The sequence below is a fragment of the Xiphophorus couchianus genome, chromosome 15, assembly GCF_001444195.1.
Source record: "Xiphophorus couchianus chromosome 15, X_couchianus-1.0, whole genome shotgun sequence".
NCBI lineage: Eukaryota > Metazoa > Chordata > Actinopteri > Cyprinodontiformes > Poeciliidae > Xiphophorus > Xiphophorus couchianus.
The window spans coordinates 13,266,019-13,282,568 of NC_040242.1; the positions used below are offsets into that span (position 1 = coordinate 13,266,019).

At 36.7% G+C, this 16,550-nt stretch overlaps 1 long non-coding RNA gene across 1 annotated transcript; it reads right to left on the reverse strand.

Moving 5' to 3' along the window:
• Positions 1–14,533: 14,533 nt before the first annotated feature.
• Positions 14,534–15,256, reverse strand: LOC114158331 (uncharacterized). The gene is made up of 2 exons (XR_003598393.1): positions 14,886–15,256; positions 14,534–14,589 (listed from the first exon to the last, which is right to left on the reverse strand). It is a non-coding gene; the product is annotated as an uncharacterized LOC114158331 (long non-coding RNA).
• Between the last annotated feature and the right edge of the window lie 1,294 nt (positions 15,257–16,550).

The following is a 16,550-nucleotide window of genomic DNA, read 5'->3' on the forward strand; positions in this document are numbered from 1 at the left end:
AGCCTTTTGTGAAGCATGAGATTACAGACTGGCCTGTTGTAATTTTCCTGCTATTCTACCACGGGCAGAGAGCGGCTCAGCTGTGGAGTGTGATTGTTTTTTTCAGAAGATGCAATCAGCTTGTGTGCACGTGACTACATCTGTGTGTGTATGGTTGGTTTATCATCCAAAATGATCCTAATCAAGTCAAAGCAGAGTGACCTGGGACCCTGTTTGGTCCCATTCTCACCGTGATTACTGGGAGCTGTTGAAGGGGATGATAAAGGGTTACTTAGCAGGTGATGACTGACTCATATGTATGGACGGACGGTAGGAACACACACTAAAACACATTTCTCCCACACACATTCACATCCACATTTCGCCATTGCTCCTTTCTCCATTCCATGGCAGATATTACACATGCTTTATAGCTTTATTTCCTCTCCAACCACAATACGGTGTCATTACCTCCACTAATCTCCAGCTGCTTAACCAAAGACACACACACACACACACACACCCGCACCCACATCCTCAAGCAGTATCACACTCCACACCCTTCCTTGTCTAAATTAGAGGTGAGCAAAAAGGTGCAGTCTCAGGAAAACCTGCACAATGAGAACAAGAGCCTGATGTCAATATCTCTCATCTGCTCAACTTGTTGTTTGTGTCTGCATGTGTGTGCTGAGATGCACCTTTATTTTTTATTCATTTCTCTAGCTTCCCAATCCAGTATGCTATAAAGAGAAGACAGGACACGTGAATGTGAAACAACATGCACACACACCCATCCTAGCCCATAGGCATGGATAAACACACACAAAGACACACTTGTCCAACTCTAATGGCCCAGGGCGAGGACGTGTCATTTCTTATGAGTGACTAGAGGCTGCGAGGACAAAAAAAAAAGTTGTGAAGAGAACAGAAATGGAGGATGGAAAAGAGTGACAGACACTGTCTTTAGGGTGTAAAATAACTGAGACGGGAAGGGTGAGCAGACTTGGAGGAATAGAGAGACGAGGGCTCAATAATGCGGCTAATTAAGGCTTGCTAATAAAAGAAAGGGAAGAAGGCAAAAAAGAAAAACTCTGGACAACGTGCAGAGGAAGATGCTATTAAATCATAGCCAGTGGTGAGGTAGACCAAAAAAAAAAAAAAAAAAAAAAGAAGCATTAATGCGCACATTCAAAGCACAGCCTAGGGCCTATTGGCTAGAGTTATATTTAAAAAGTAACTAATATAAAAAATTAATTAGGATTCCACTGTAGGAGGGATCTCTCTCTCTCTCTCTATGCCCCTCTCTCTTTTATTCTCTCTGTCCATTTGAAAAAAAGAAACCTGCAGGTGACCCACATGACAAATAGAGAGATCGTCATGGAGTAAATCTAAAGAAAAAAAAAATCAGTGTGTGACCTGTCTGAATTTAAAAAAAAGGCAAAACCTTCAAACATAAACTGTAAGTACAAAGGTTGCTTTTGTTGCTGAAACATTCAGAGTAGAAATCATTTACACTGGACTTTTCTTTCGTCTCATTTAAAGCATAAACACAAAGACCTTTGAGAGAATAAGAGTCAATAAATTGCTTCACAGAATCAAAGGAGCTCCCATAGATTCCATGAATGCTCTCACTCAGAAACAAAAGAACAAAGCCCAGGAAGCAATATTAGCTCTCTGTTGCATCTGAAGGGTGCAACAGAGTAAGAGTGGGGGGGGTGGAAGGAATGTCTTTCCACTCATTCTCTCATCTCAGGGTCTTAGCGCCACAGAGACTCATGATCCAACAAGCTGCACAAGTATGCCGGGATTAGTCGTGCCGCTCGGATCTGTCGCCATGTGAGGGAGGAGGAAAGTAGGGATCCAGGGAGAGCCTGTGCTGGTGAGCAGCCAATAAAGAAGGAGCTAACACTTATCAAAAACCACACAATCCTTGATCAGGAAACCTGTACACCACATCATACACACTGATGACTTGCTGATGATTCACTCCCAGTACACCTCAGGATGTGATTCCAAACGATATGAAAATGGGAAAAGCTCTTGCATCTGTAATAGAATCTCCCATTTTCTGCTTTTTTATTGAATTCATTCACACAAAGCTTTTCCCTATCCTTTTACCTATTTCTCGCCACCTGAACTATCTGTTGCTCGGAGACATGCTTCAGTGACATTAAATATTGTTTGTTAGGAAATACTGCCTTATTTACTGGTTCTCAAGATAATAAAAGAAAAATACTTTATTCATAAACCATGAAAAAACCGTTTGCCTGTTTGGGTAACAGCAATTAAGGTAGATTTAAGCATGAATTCTGTCTTATTCATTCATCAAGTTACTGTCAATTTGTTCATTTTGTCTTAAATAAACCAAAAAATATACATAAATCTTGATTCTCCTGTTCTTTTTTACTACAGATCAGTATTTTAATTTGGACAAATTCTCAATAAAGCAGCTCTCAGTTCCACTTTTGTTTCTCCTTTAAACTCGAGACCAATGCATTTAAGTTTGACTGACTATCTTTGTAACTGCCTCCAGTTTTAAAGCACTGCAAAATCTTCACTCTTCTTAAGCACATTAGCTGACACAAAGTCGTCTATCATGAAAAGTAAAGAGAACATCTGAGCTGTTAGTCAAGAAATGTGAGAGGTAACAGAATAAACCTTGGAGTAGACACTCATATCTATCAGTACTGATAGCTGAGCATGAGCCTTCAATTTATTTTGTTGAGTTAAAAACTAATGACAAAGATGTGAGATACTTTTAAAGGATTGTGACCTTTAGAAGTCTCTGTTTTGTGACTTCGACCCTACACATTGATTCATAATTTCTGTTATAGATATTGTTTACTGTGGTATTAAAAACAGTGTTATTGGGTTTTCAGGTCCGTCTCATGTTCAAACTCACAGTTGTGTTTTTACATCATGATTAGCAAGGAACAAGTATAAAAGCTTAAGGAAACCCAATGATCAGAATGATGGAGCCAGAGATGTCAATGCAAGTCACAGTTTTTATTCCAGGGATGGACAAGTATACTCAAGATATTAATCAACAGTCATGTACCGCTCATTAGATATTTGCTAATTGCTACAAACCTCCCACTACACCTTTGCCCATTCACCCACTGACATCCACCCATCCATGCGACAACGACCTGGTAAGCACTACTGAAATGTGTAACAATTTTATTTTATTTCCCTCCTACCTGTTGAAATGTTACTGAAATTTATGCCTCAAAATTGATCTTACCATTGACAAAAATCAGGTAAGTATTTAAAACAAAATTGTGAAAACTAAGGCAACAAAAATATTTAAATTTTTCCAGAATAAAATCAGATAAAAAAATTTGTAGAAAAGGAGAACAAAAGCAAGAATTTGACTGACTATTGAAAAAAATACCTGCATCTGACCGTTTGAAAGTCAGTAAGTGTCCATTCTGACCAAGTGACTCATGTTGTAGGACCTGCTGACATTTTGTGGACCACAGCAGAACTTCTGTTCATCCATGGTTCTGTTGTTTGGAGAGGGAAGGGCATGCAGATTTGATCTTGATATAGTAATTACTGGTTAAGAACATTGAAATCATCAAACTTACAAAATCAACAGGGAATCTAAAACTTTTTACTCCCCACTGTCATTGCATGCATAACTGGGCAATTATTCCTCCAAGGATCACTTTAAGGAAAAACATCCAATTCCCCTGAGTTTGAAATTCTGTTGTAAGACCAACTAATACTGATACTCATTAGCACAAAACTAGAAGCAATTACTTTTTGAACATTGCATCATTGTTACGTCATTTTAATCGCTGCTGCTCTGTTTTATTTTTCTAATAGCAACAAGAAATGTTCCTGCAACCCAGGATGTGTTTATCAATAATCCGTGCTTCTTCTCTTTGGACACATGAAACAGACATATGGTATCATTTAGGCAAAACTGACAGCCTAATGTAAAGGCTTTAGAACAGGGTATATGATAATGTACCCTAAAAACTGGTATATGATAATGTCATGTTGAATGTATATTGACCTACATTACAGATATTTAAAAGAAATGCTCTGAAACTTTAACTCATAAAAGCGCTTTGTTCTATAATACATCACAAAAAAAACATGTATATTAAAAAGCTGTGGTGAAGGATTGGATCGGGCCAGCTTCTATCATTTTTATGGGATTTATGAGACTCGGCACATATTATTCTACCAGATCTGAAATGCTCAGTGGCAGGATGGTGCATATGGGTTTTTCAACAGTGATCCTGAACTGTTGATAAAGAACTCACAAGAATATTGTTCTTACCCTGGAATAAACCAAAACACCAGCTAATCTTTAATACCTGGGAAAAAATACAGTTATACTCTATAATCCTCTTCTGGGAAAACCTCCAGGAGGGCGATGATACAGTATCTCTGGATCTCATTCATTCTCTTATTGCTGGTGTCCCCACACTCACCCAATCACTGGAACATAACAACACTAACAGAAAGAGATGAACAACCCTACATGGTGTGCAAAGAGTTCGTGTAAGCCTTTAGAGGATGCAGCAGTTCACCGCTTTGTTGTTGTGTAAATGTTGTTAGTGTAAATGTTGTGCTTATCGCTGCATAATATGTCAAATACCTATTTCAATATTAATTTGTGTGAGAATGCAAATGCAAAGGCCTGTTTTGATGCAAAATTTGGAGGTTCATATAATTTAATTGCCTTTCCTGTGGATTGATTTCATCTGTCCTTGATGTTCAAATCTGATTTAGACTTTTGTGACCTAGATGCTAACACCATTCTACTTAAATTAATTCAGGACATCTAGTGGCAGTTTCTGATATGGGAGACATAGGCAACCGCCCAGGGCGGCATTCCTGAGGAGGGTGGCATGAGCACCCCCTCTTTCCTGCTCAAAAGCACATAATGCAGCAAACAAATCTTCATTGCCTCTGGTACATGTTGGTAAGGGCCTAAATATACATATAAACAAATGTGAGTGAAAAAATGTTATTTCAAAATTTGTTCAAATTTTTTTGAAAATAATCAAAGGGAGAATCTGTAGAAGAGGGGAATTTCAAAGTATGGGAGAGCTGCCTGGAAATTACTGAAATCCACACATTCTTGGGCCCCCTTCTAAAAACACTTTTAACTGCATATCTCAATAGCTCAAACACAAAATATACCTTGACATGAATTAATGCACACAGTGAAAACTGTCTTAGGACCATCACAGAATCTAGCATCTACAGGCAATCAGTGCCAAGGAAAATTAATGCCGCTCCTCGATTGGCAGCATTGAAAATGCCATCCAATAGCATGTAAATTATCAGTGGATCTATGTGTGCTTAAGCTTCACAAGACGTGTTTGCTTTTGAGTATATGCTCTACAGAAAAAAAATCCCACATATACTAGTCCTGCAGTACAGGACTCCACTATACTGCAGTTACTAGTGATGCCTTTAAAAAAATGGTGCCTCCTCTCTCACTTGTTGCTGTTTCTAGTTTTGTGTTTTTTATTCTAACTCACTGTGCAATTCATGAGTTTTGAGTTGGCCTATTTTGCAAGATTTTGGGCACAGAACAAAACTTCACTTCCTAAGTATTTTTGGGATGCTCTTTTATAACCATCGCTATTTCATGCCTGTCTCTGCCTTATAAAAATCCTCAATTCACATCCTGTTTCTTTGACAAGCCTGGATTCCTACCTTATAAGGATTAGGCTTTGGTTTATCTCGAGGATTACTGCTTATCAAAGCAAAGGAAAACATAAATCTAAAAATGTTCCAGAGACAAAAGTGGGTAATAAAGAGTCATACACAAACCAGTAAAGCAGGAAAAACTTTCCATGCTTGGGAAGCAGTCAGAGTGACCAACCACAAGGAAAATAACATTAAAATGGGGCCCAGTGAAAAAGAAAGTTGAACAATGTGTCACCTGCTTCCCACAGACTGCTGGCTATAAGTCAGGGGTTCTGTTTCCACTTGGATGGTTAAAATAAGGCTTTGGTTTAACTGAAAGCAGTTCCCAGATTTGTGTCCATGAGGGAAAAATCTTCCTTCCGACTAAAGTCCCATCAAACTCTGCAGCATACACACGCACACACACGCACGCAGGCAAACACAGAGAAGAGTCCTCTGTTAATGTAACGCTTCAGTAGGATGAGCATCAGGAGCTCAGGGCACGACCGACAAACAGGCTGCGGGTTTTTTCTGCTGCAAAGGAAGAAGGGAAAGGGGAAGAAAGAAATATTACTTGACACAGAAAGAAGGAAGGTGAGGGCACTGTGGTGACACCAATCCTCCTCTCAGTCAGTCTTTTTGCCCTTCCTGCCTTTCTAATCCTCATTTTAATTTTCATCCCACTGGCTGTAGCTGCCACCTCTGTAACCTTTTTCTCGCATCTGACTATTTCTCCCCTCTTCTTTTTCAATCTCAGCGAACATATCTGTATTATCTTCATCATGCCATCCTCTGCGCATCCCTCTATCTCCTCATCAGCAACTTGCTGTAGTATTTCTCTCATGGAGCCTCTGCGATTTGGGGTGAGTAGGTGAAGCTTTTAAGTTTTCTGGGGGTGGGGGGGAAAAGGAGTGGGCTTTTGTAGGAATCTCCAAACAACCATTTCACATGTGTCTTGGTTTCAAGTATCATTTATAAAAGCATGAAATCCTGCATTGGAAGCAAATTGGGAAAGACTGGGGTTTTCAGATAGGATTATGATGTATATGTACTCAGTATAAAAATGTGTACTGCACATAAACACACTACTGTATTTCTCCAGGCAAGAGTTGTTTTTCCTCCAACCTCAGCCTTCAGTTTATCGATATCTGCAACACATTGCACACAGTCAGGCGGGCTTTTTCCCACTGACTCTCCATTTATTAATAGTATACATAGTGTACAGCTCAGTGCTTTGTTCTGTATGATGGCCTCTCAGGAGAGTATAAATCAAATACAAAGAGAGTAGGAACAATTCATAAAAAGAGATATTTCCCCCCTTCGCGTAGTGCGCTATACAAAATATGGATGGTGGTGTTTGTGTGCAACACAACACAGAAGATTTTCATCTTTCCAAGGAATCTGAATGGCAGTTATCTTAGAGAGAAACTTGTTTGTGGTATGTTTACCTATGGATGCTATATAACTTTAGGACATCATCATCTTTCACAGTCTGCTTTTATTATTTACTTTTCTTTGTTACCGGGTTCTGACAAGAAGTTATCAGCAGTCAGCATCTTACCTGCATTGGAGCTCTCCGAAGGACTTTCAGAGTTAGGTGAGCGACTGCATCACATTTTATTCTTCATTTCTTATGCCAAATGATGAAACAATATCCTGCATTTTAAATAAGCTGAAGCAACATGACAGTCGTCTTTAGACATTTGGTGTCTATCAAGTGAAGTCTGTTGGATTAGCAGTTGGGCTTACTGCTAATCAATGTGAATTACAATGCAATTAACTTAATCATGTCAACTATCACATGATTTATTCCAGTTGTATGTTAAGTAATATTTTTCCATACATTACTTTTCATTTATTTTGCTTTATTTTAATCATTTCCTTACAGTATCAGTACATCAACAGACATTCTACTTTTACTTTTTAAATGACTTTTAATGCTAAAAGAAGGAATGAATTGTTGACCAAATTAATGCAAGGCGAACATGACATACCCTGTGGTAGACGAAGAGGGAACATGACCAAAACTCATCATAACATAATCAGAAAGAGGAAATATTGTAGCTACCTGAAAATCAGATCTAAATTAAAGTTAAGCGGAAGTTCAGGCACAGTTGTAAGATTTCTTAGATTGGTTTTACAGGAGACCACCATCTCAAGCAAAATATGTAAAGAGTAAAAGGTCAGATGACAATTTATATTCAGTATGAAACATTACAGGGATTCAGAGCAAGATTTTACATTGAAGTCAGCACTCTTTTGGTTTCTCCTGTGGAGCAAAACTGTATGATTAAATGGATGAAGTTATCATAAAGAATGTTGATGACCCAGTCATGCAGAAAGTAGAAGCAGTTTTATGCACAGATAGTTTTTTTTTCTTTTTTTTTGCATGAAATTGTTTTGTTATGTTATATTTGTTTGAAAAACATTTAATCAAAGTCCAGTAAACCAGACAGGATGAAAACTTTAGTTATTCTAATAGAAGTAAAAACAAACAGGAATACTAATTGAAGTGTATGTGGCCACCACATAAAATGAAATGTAGAATAAATATTTGTTGTTTTGTCAGATGTAGTGAAACATCAATAGAGGGTGGTTGCATGAAAGCTGATACCTCTATTTGTAAAAAAAATAAACAAATAAATTCTTAAACTTAGGATAGAAGATAAAACAGTCAGCTAACCTGCTTTCTTCTATCCTCCAAGTTTTATTTTGGGAAATATAATTGGTTCCTATTTTTTGATAACATATTTTTCTGTTTAATATTTTTTTTTTAGTTTCCAATATTACATACTCAACTTACTTGTACTTCTCACTATCACAATTAGCACTTTTAGAAGGAGATTTTATATCAAAATCTGACCTACTAATTGCAATAGCAGGCTATTACGTTTGGCAGTAGTGGTAGGCACTGTAATGATGTTTGCAGTAGTTAAAAAATGTTTGCATGTCAGGTTTGCATGTGTGTTTACACTGGATATGGTTTCAAACTGATGGGCATGTCTTTTTTAGTTATTTTGCAGTTTGCAGATTTCCATATGCTTTCTTTAGTTTCAATGCGTGGAGCACTGTTGATTTGTGGTAGACTGGCCCTGAAACAGAGCTGTAAAATGTGCCATTTATCTCTCAAGTGTGCTCCACTGATTTTTATTATTTTTGATACTTTGTTCTTTTTAACGAGATGTGTTGCTGTCGTCCCTTCTCAGTACATGCCGACTTGAGAAGAATAAAGACTTGATGTCTGATTGACATCTTCCATGGCATTGTTTTTTATTTTTTGAATATTATTCAAATTTACTGAATATGTATAACACACCATTTAAATAACACCACATGTGTATGAGAAAGACTGACAGACTTTAAAAGACGTTAAAAGCAGCTTCTGCACTGTAGTTGTTCATTCTGTACCAAACCAAACAATTTGTTCAACAGGATAATGACTTGAAAAAATACAGAAATCTAATAATCATCCAGAGTTTGGAAGTTTGAATTTAAAACCATTTTATAACAGTATTTATGATACTCAAAGCTTACTTTATCACAGCCATATTTAGAGTGTTTATGACTGAAGTGCTTAGAGGATAAATTGTAAAGTGTACTGATGGTACTTATATATATATAAATATATATATGTGAAGGACTTATAAGAAATGTATAAGACTTTAAAAAAAGGTTTTAAGTATTTATTTTTCACAGCCACTTTGTAAATCAGCTAATCAAAAGTACAGGGCTTATCTACAGTGGAAGAATTTGATTATGGTACATTTTGCTGTGATTTAAATTAAAAAATCTTTTCTATACATGCATACAAATGCATATGTCAAAACATTTTTTTTTATCTTGTTTCAGTTGAATTCACCACAAAATTACATTGTTTGATGAGAAGTTTTTAGGATTCTGGACAGATATTTTGTCTAGTTGTCTAAAGCTATTTTTGCATTCATGGTGGTAATTTTCGACATAAATTTTTCCTGTAACAGCACTATGTGTATTTCCATCGTATTATCATCTCCTACAAAAAAAATAAAAAAATAAATAAAAGAAATTTAAAAAAAAACAATTTAATTCTAAGTACAATAAAGTCCCAGTGTTAGGATTTCAATTGATTTCACAGCCAAAGAGCCACAAAAAAAAGTGTCTATTTTAAAGCTGTATTAGAAGTAAGTTTCAGGGGGCCTGCATTGCTGCACACATCATTTTAAAAAGACTGGCTGATTACACTTCTGCTCAGGCCAACCAGATGGGGCTATGCTGGGAATTAACCATGCAGCATGTACCAATGAAATGATAAGCATCTAATTTGTTCCACCCCACCAAATCTGTCAAAAAGGGAAAAAGGGGGCTGTCAGTCAAACGTGGTGTGCCTCTACCCAGACAGTCCTGAGAAGCAGAGGTTTAATGAGGCCAAGTAAGAGAAAAGTTCAGTGACCAACAGCGTGAAAGGCAAGTTTGGAAGTTACTGCTCTTGCAAAACAAACTTTCACCTTTGCTTCACATTAATCATTTTAAGAATTACAAAGGAGTTTTATTGTGCAAAAATTGTGCTTTATTGTGCAACTGAACAGACTGTGGTATTATATGCGAAGATATCTTTGAGAGCAACGTTCGACATACATGTCTCTACAAAGCAACAAAATAACCCTGCATAACAAAACAAGAACCCTTCGTTACCTACAAGATACAGAGCTGCTGGGGACAATTTGTACAACCTATGTTCCCAAAAAAGCAAGTGTTACTCCCACTGGTTTTATTTTTACTTATTTATTTATTTTTCAAAAAAATAAATTTACAAGAGTGCTTTCAGTAAACAATTTCGAAACAAATCTGTGGTTCATTTGAGCAAGAAATGAAGAAAGAAAACTCTGCCCTGTTTATCTCTTCAAACATCCAACTTAATACTTAAAGTAATACTGGAATAGCACAAATATTATTTCAGGAACACTCTTCTACCATGTTTTCTTACTTAATCATAATTTTTTATGGCTCTAGGAAACGTTTTGTTCAGGTTCTTTTTCTTCCAGTTTCCTAATATGAAGCAATTCTCACTGGTTGAGAAATTCAACGATGGACAGGAAAGATTTTAATTCTTTTTGGATTGATTATGCTTCTTCTTATTATGCGTATGAAGGTATTTATTGGTCAAACTCTTTGGATCTTTTTGCATCTCTGCATGTCTGTCAAAACATCTACTTCTTTGAGGAAAAGGAATGAGTAGCAGAGACTGAAGGATATGGATCATAATAGGTATGCAAGTTGAAATACTGAAGAAATGCATTAAAAACATATAAATGGTATTGTTTTTTTTGTTGTTGTTTTTTTCCCCTTAATCTACAGTATTGTAGCATCAGACTGAGACTGGATGGTATTCCACATCTGGAACATTAATCGCGATCAGAACATTTGTACTTTTAAGCAAAGACATTTTCACATGATTTTCTGAGCTTTTTGCTGTCTGAATGGTCTGTTCTTTTTTATTTGCACTCCCTTCCCCCGTGACCACATAAAGATAATTTTTAAATAACAAAGCTTCTGTCAAATGTAAACAATCTGAGCGCTTCTTCTCTCCCATTAGAATCTTCTTTCCTCTGTGCTCAGCTGTTTCTGCTCATTCATGTGCAAGTAATAAACTCATAATTACTGCCAATAGCTGCAAGAGCTGGTGGCCTATAAAAAAATGCACACGTGACTTACATGTGCACAAATGCCTGCAAGTAAAACAGAAGTGCTACTCCTGACCATCTGTCAGATGCACATAAAAAATACAAAAGCTAATTCGTTAATTACAAGTGTGCGTCTGTGTAAATTTCCTTCTATGTGTGTGAAGTAGAGAGATTATTTGTGATATCAGTTTTTGATGCCAATGTTTCCGGAAAGCCATCATAAATCCAACCCAGATTCTGTTTTACATGAGGAAATGGGAAGATCTGCTATCTCTCCCGCTTTACTGTGTGTGGCTCCAACATTCACAAACACATTCATAAATAAACAGACAAAAAGGCACCAGACAAAGCTGCAATCACACACAAAAGGCAATGTGCAGGCAGCATGTTGGAACAAGTTCTATTCTATTATTTTTAAAATATCAAACAATTTAATTTTGATTCAGGTATTTGACTCAAAATGTAACAAATGCAGTGTTTTAATTAAACCATTTGAACCAAAACAGTGTGGATCACTGAACAAAGACAAAAAAAAAAAAGTTTGAGATTTATGAGTCAAGGCATGAGAAAAAACGAGGATTAAAATGTTAGGCACAAAATGTTTTCTTTTTGGAAACCTGTACTTGAAATTTTAAGAGAGAGATTTTTTTTCATTTCTCAACAATAGCTTGAAATGTTCAAATATTAGATACATTTGAAAACCTTGCAATACATATGAGCAATTCAACAATAACTTGACATTATTTTAGCAAAATTTAAAAGAGGACACAAACAAAAAACACAATGAATAAAAATAGGGTTTTATTTATTTATAATAAAAGTAGATTCTCGATAAACTCCTTGCCAGGAAACACACGCGCCAACTCATTTTCTTGTGATTCATCAGCCAATGGTAGCATTTAGTGTGCTACCATACCTGATGTGAAAATTGAAGAAAGATGTTCTGTTCACCAGGATAGTCTATAATTTGCTGCTGTTAAGTGACAAGTCCTCTTCATCGCGCATGAGCAACCCGGAAATTAAAAGTAAAGGGAAAAAGATTCATGTAATTGGGCGTAATTACTGCCAACTCATCTGACGAAGCAGAACCTTTGCTGCTAGGGAAGTCAAACATATTTAAATGCAAATGTACGCTGCTGCCAACAAGTATAATTTTTGAGTCCAATTTTGCTCTCTGTCTGGACTTTATATTGCCTGACGAGTAAAGACCTGCCCAGGGAGATTAGGATGTCCCTCAATTCATGACGTCAATTCAGTGTCTCACTGTCAAACATTGCCCACAGATTTCATTTTTGCACACTTTTCCTTATTTGAGGCCAATCAACTGTGGAGGGGAAGTTTGTGTTCAAAGTAAAACAATCTGAACATACAGACTATACATCTGGTTGTCCTGTTCTGTTCTGTTTGTTTGTTTGATTAATAGGATATATAATTGTAAAGGCTGTTTATCTTGGTTTCCTACTTGTTGCTTGTAGCACTAACTACAATTCACACTTACATAAGGAGCTTTCATGCAAGGTTTTGTCTATTGAGTGCTACACTGTAAAAAAAAAAAAGAAAACATCTCTAATTTACAGCCTCCATCTGTCTCTCTATCTATTAAAATCAACACAATTATTTGTAACATAGATTTTTTTTTTATTTGCATGCCTTGTTTACATGTGTGTGTTTATACTGGATATAGTTTCAAACTGATAATCATATTTTCTGAGTTGTTTTGCATTTTGGAGATTTCCATATGCTCTCTTTCATTTCATTGTAGTGTACTCTGTTGTCCCTTAAACATTCCTGCAAGTTCAGATGTCGTTGTCAAGTGTGCTCCACTGATTTGACCATCTTCACCACTGTTATGACCACAGCCATTTTTACCTGAGATGCAGCAAAAAGCTCCTAAATATTTCAACTACACATTACAATTAAGGCCTTATATGTGTTATTTTTTTTCACCCACACTCGTTTTATATCCATGCCCTCCATTTTACATGAGTGTGTTTTAATTTACAAAAACACCTTTTTTCAACTAATACAATTTTCTATTCTGTGCAGGACTCATTTTTCTGACATTGTAGTAGAAATCTGAATAAGACTAAGAAACTCACATATGACAATTTTGTAAGTTCTTCTGTGACACGTAATCATAGAAATCCATAAACACAGCCATGAAAAGAAGCTGTATGTGTTTCATTACAGAAGGTACAAGCGCAACAACTTTTATTCCACTGGCTTTTGTCACATACACAACAATGCATAAGCACACATATATTCATGCATTCCCCACCACAAAAGACAATATCTCCTGGGATATTAGAGAGAAGCAGACGACCCTACACGGCTGAAATTGTTGTCAGCAAGAGGCATCAGTAATGAAATTGCATATGCATACAGTAGCATAGGCCACAGGCTGTGTGAACCAACAGCAAAACAGTACAAGACACGACAGGCACCACGCGCCAAAGAAAAATCACTGAAAGAATGAAAGCTGAGGCTCCGAGGGAAAGCACATGTGGAGGGACATAAAACATTTGAAATTCTCTGAAAAACACGAGTGTTCATGCAGAGAAATTCAAAGATGTTTCCAATCTACAAAAAGAGAAACGAAACATCCAACCGCAAAGCACGGTATTGTAGATAGAAGATGCAACGAGGCTGCAAACACATGCGGAAGATGAGAAAGTGAAATAAGTCAGTGGTTTCTGCATCAAAGCTACATAAAAGAATTTGAACAATCCAGACTTATTGAAAGCTTAATGAGATGTTGCAGTATTCAAACATAGCATTCAATGTCCAACTCGGCTTGTGTTCAAAGCTGAACTCCAAAGTAAAAGCAAAGAATACAAACTTAATTTACTAAGGCATTCAGACAAACTCTGGAATTAAGCTAGGCAGTAGTTAACAATTGAAAAAAAATAAATAAAAAAAAAAACACCGGAAGACATAATGCAAATGCACAAAAAGTAAAAGATACTTACACATACACATACATACGGAATGGGGGAAAAACCTGATGACATAAACTCACGTACAGTTTGGTCTCCTAAAGCTACAATGTAAAGTTTTCATTTCCTCCTCAGCAGACAGCCAGTAGGCCTCCTCTGAATAATACATTCATAAGTGTCTTTACACAAGTGATGAACTCTATTTTCTATTTACAACAAAGAAAAAATAAGTTGTAGCAGAACAAAAAAAACCTAAAACAAATAGAAGATGAATCTTACAAAGAACATAAGATAGTCGTTGTTGTTGTTTATTTTTATTGTCGAGTGCTTTTACACGGACGTGCCGTCCGGTTAAACTGTAAATAAAGTAAGAAAAAACAAAACAAAAAAACAAAACATCAATACTTAGTATTGCAGAATTCAATCAACACAAACTTAAACATAGATTTATTAGCTAGGCTTGACCAACCAGTTATAAGACAGTTTCTTCTTAGAACACTTCGTCATATAATAAACATCGGCATTCAACAATCACAGCGCAGCAAACACAGCTAGCATTGGGCTAATTAGCGCTAGCAAATTCAGCAAGCTCACGCTTAGAACAGATAACAAAAAACTCATCTCCCCACAGCTTACAGCACTAATAACTCACCACGTTGGGCAACACTCATGAACGCCAGTAGAATATGATTTTATTGTAGCTTCAGCTTGTTAGCTTCAGCTAACGGCAGTCTCGGTGCATTACTGGCCTGCCGTAAGTTTCTTCTCTTGTTTCACTTCCCCTCCACAACCAATGCAAAACAACTACAGAGCCCCCTAGCGGAATGGGAGGAGTGAATCCAACAATGAAACAGACCCACCCTATGGCAAGATTTGCTACTGCAAACTTCACACATTGTAAACACACACAATGTGTTGGCACAATAGCCGTTTATTCATTAAACAAATAGTCCTCAGAAGTGCTTGGTGGACACATGCAAAACTACAAAAACCTGACACTTTTTCCACATGCAGTACTTTGGGATGACATCCCATTACTTAACCAGTGGTTGCTGCAGAATGTGATCATGCAGAGAAGTGCAGAGCATTGACATCCTGGGGTGGTGCAGTTCCATCCCAAAGAGAGGAAAGGTGGGATTGATACTTTTTGACTCTGCATTGAGCCTGCCACCAAGGACGACAAGCTTTTTCCTTCTGAGAATGAACACTGTTGGCTCTTATATTCATTAAAGGTTTTTAGGCATACATTTAGTTCTGTTGCTCATCCCAAAAATGCACTTTCCTTTGACATGTGGCACTATTAATGCAGACATAAACAGGTTTTCCAAAGGCGTAACATTTATTGCTAAGAAGTTCTTTTTCTTGGCAATACAGAGAAATAATCAACCAAACAGAATCAGACAAAAATACCCAATGGCTCAATGACAATATTTTTAGAAGTCCAAAATATTGATTGATTTGATTTAAGAGGGAAGCATATGTTTATCCCTTTAAGAGCCCTAAAATACATTATTTGCAACAGTGAGTTTATCAATATATAATGGGTGCAGACAGTTCGACTTAAAACATTCCTGTTCCTTCATTTCTCACTTCTAACGTTCACCTGTCACAAGTCAGAGAATGTGGTTGCTCTCTTGAAAATGAGAATTGGTTCCTCAACGAGATTTATTCCACATGCAGAAAGATTTTTAAAAAAAGACAGGAGAAGTGAAAATATTGAGAAAGAAAAGAAAATGAACATTTATGTTTTGCTAAGAGTGATTCAGCTCTGTTTTTGGCTAAGCTGGATGAGTGCAAATGGCTTCTGCTCATGCATAAGGAGCTCTATTGTTGTTTCAATAAATGCCTATAACTTGACAAACTGCTCAAACTACCCAAAAAAGATATTTTATAATATTTATTGTCTGGGTAAATCTGGTTTCTCTGAGCTCATTTATTTTCTTGATTGAATTCGTAGTCTGCCAGCTTCTCCCCTTTCACATATTCAACAAAGGCTGCCTCAAACAGAGGGAAAGAGAAGGTATGCAAAAAAAAAAAAAAAAAACTTGACTGCAAAAGAAAATAATTGAGAACTTGGGAGATTCTGTGTGAAATCGCTAATGAGTTATTTTAAAAAAGAAAAGCGGAGATTTGTCAGTAAAGTTAGTAAATATTGGAAGCGTGAGGAAAAGAAAAAGGGAAAGTACAGTCTGACTAAAGCTCTCCCCGCTGCAGAAAATGGCTGACTTTTTTAAATTCAAAGCACATGGTATATCACAAGATTACTAGAAATGTCAATGAGAGACGGCATTCACCAGCAGGAACTAGGCAGAAAGAG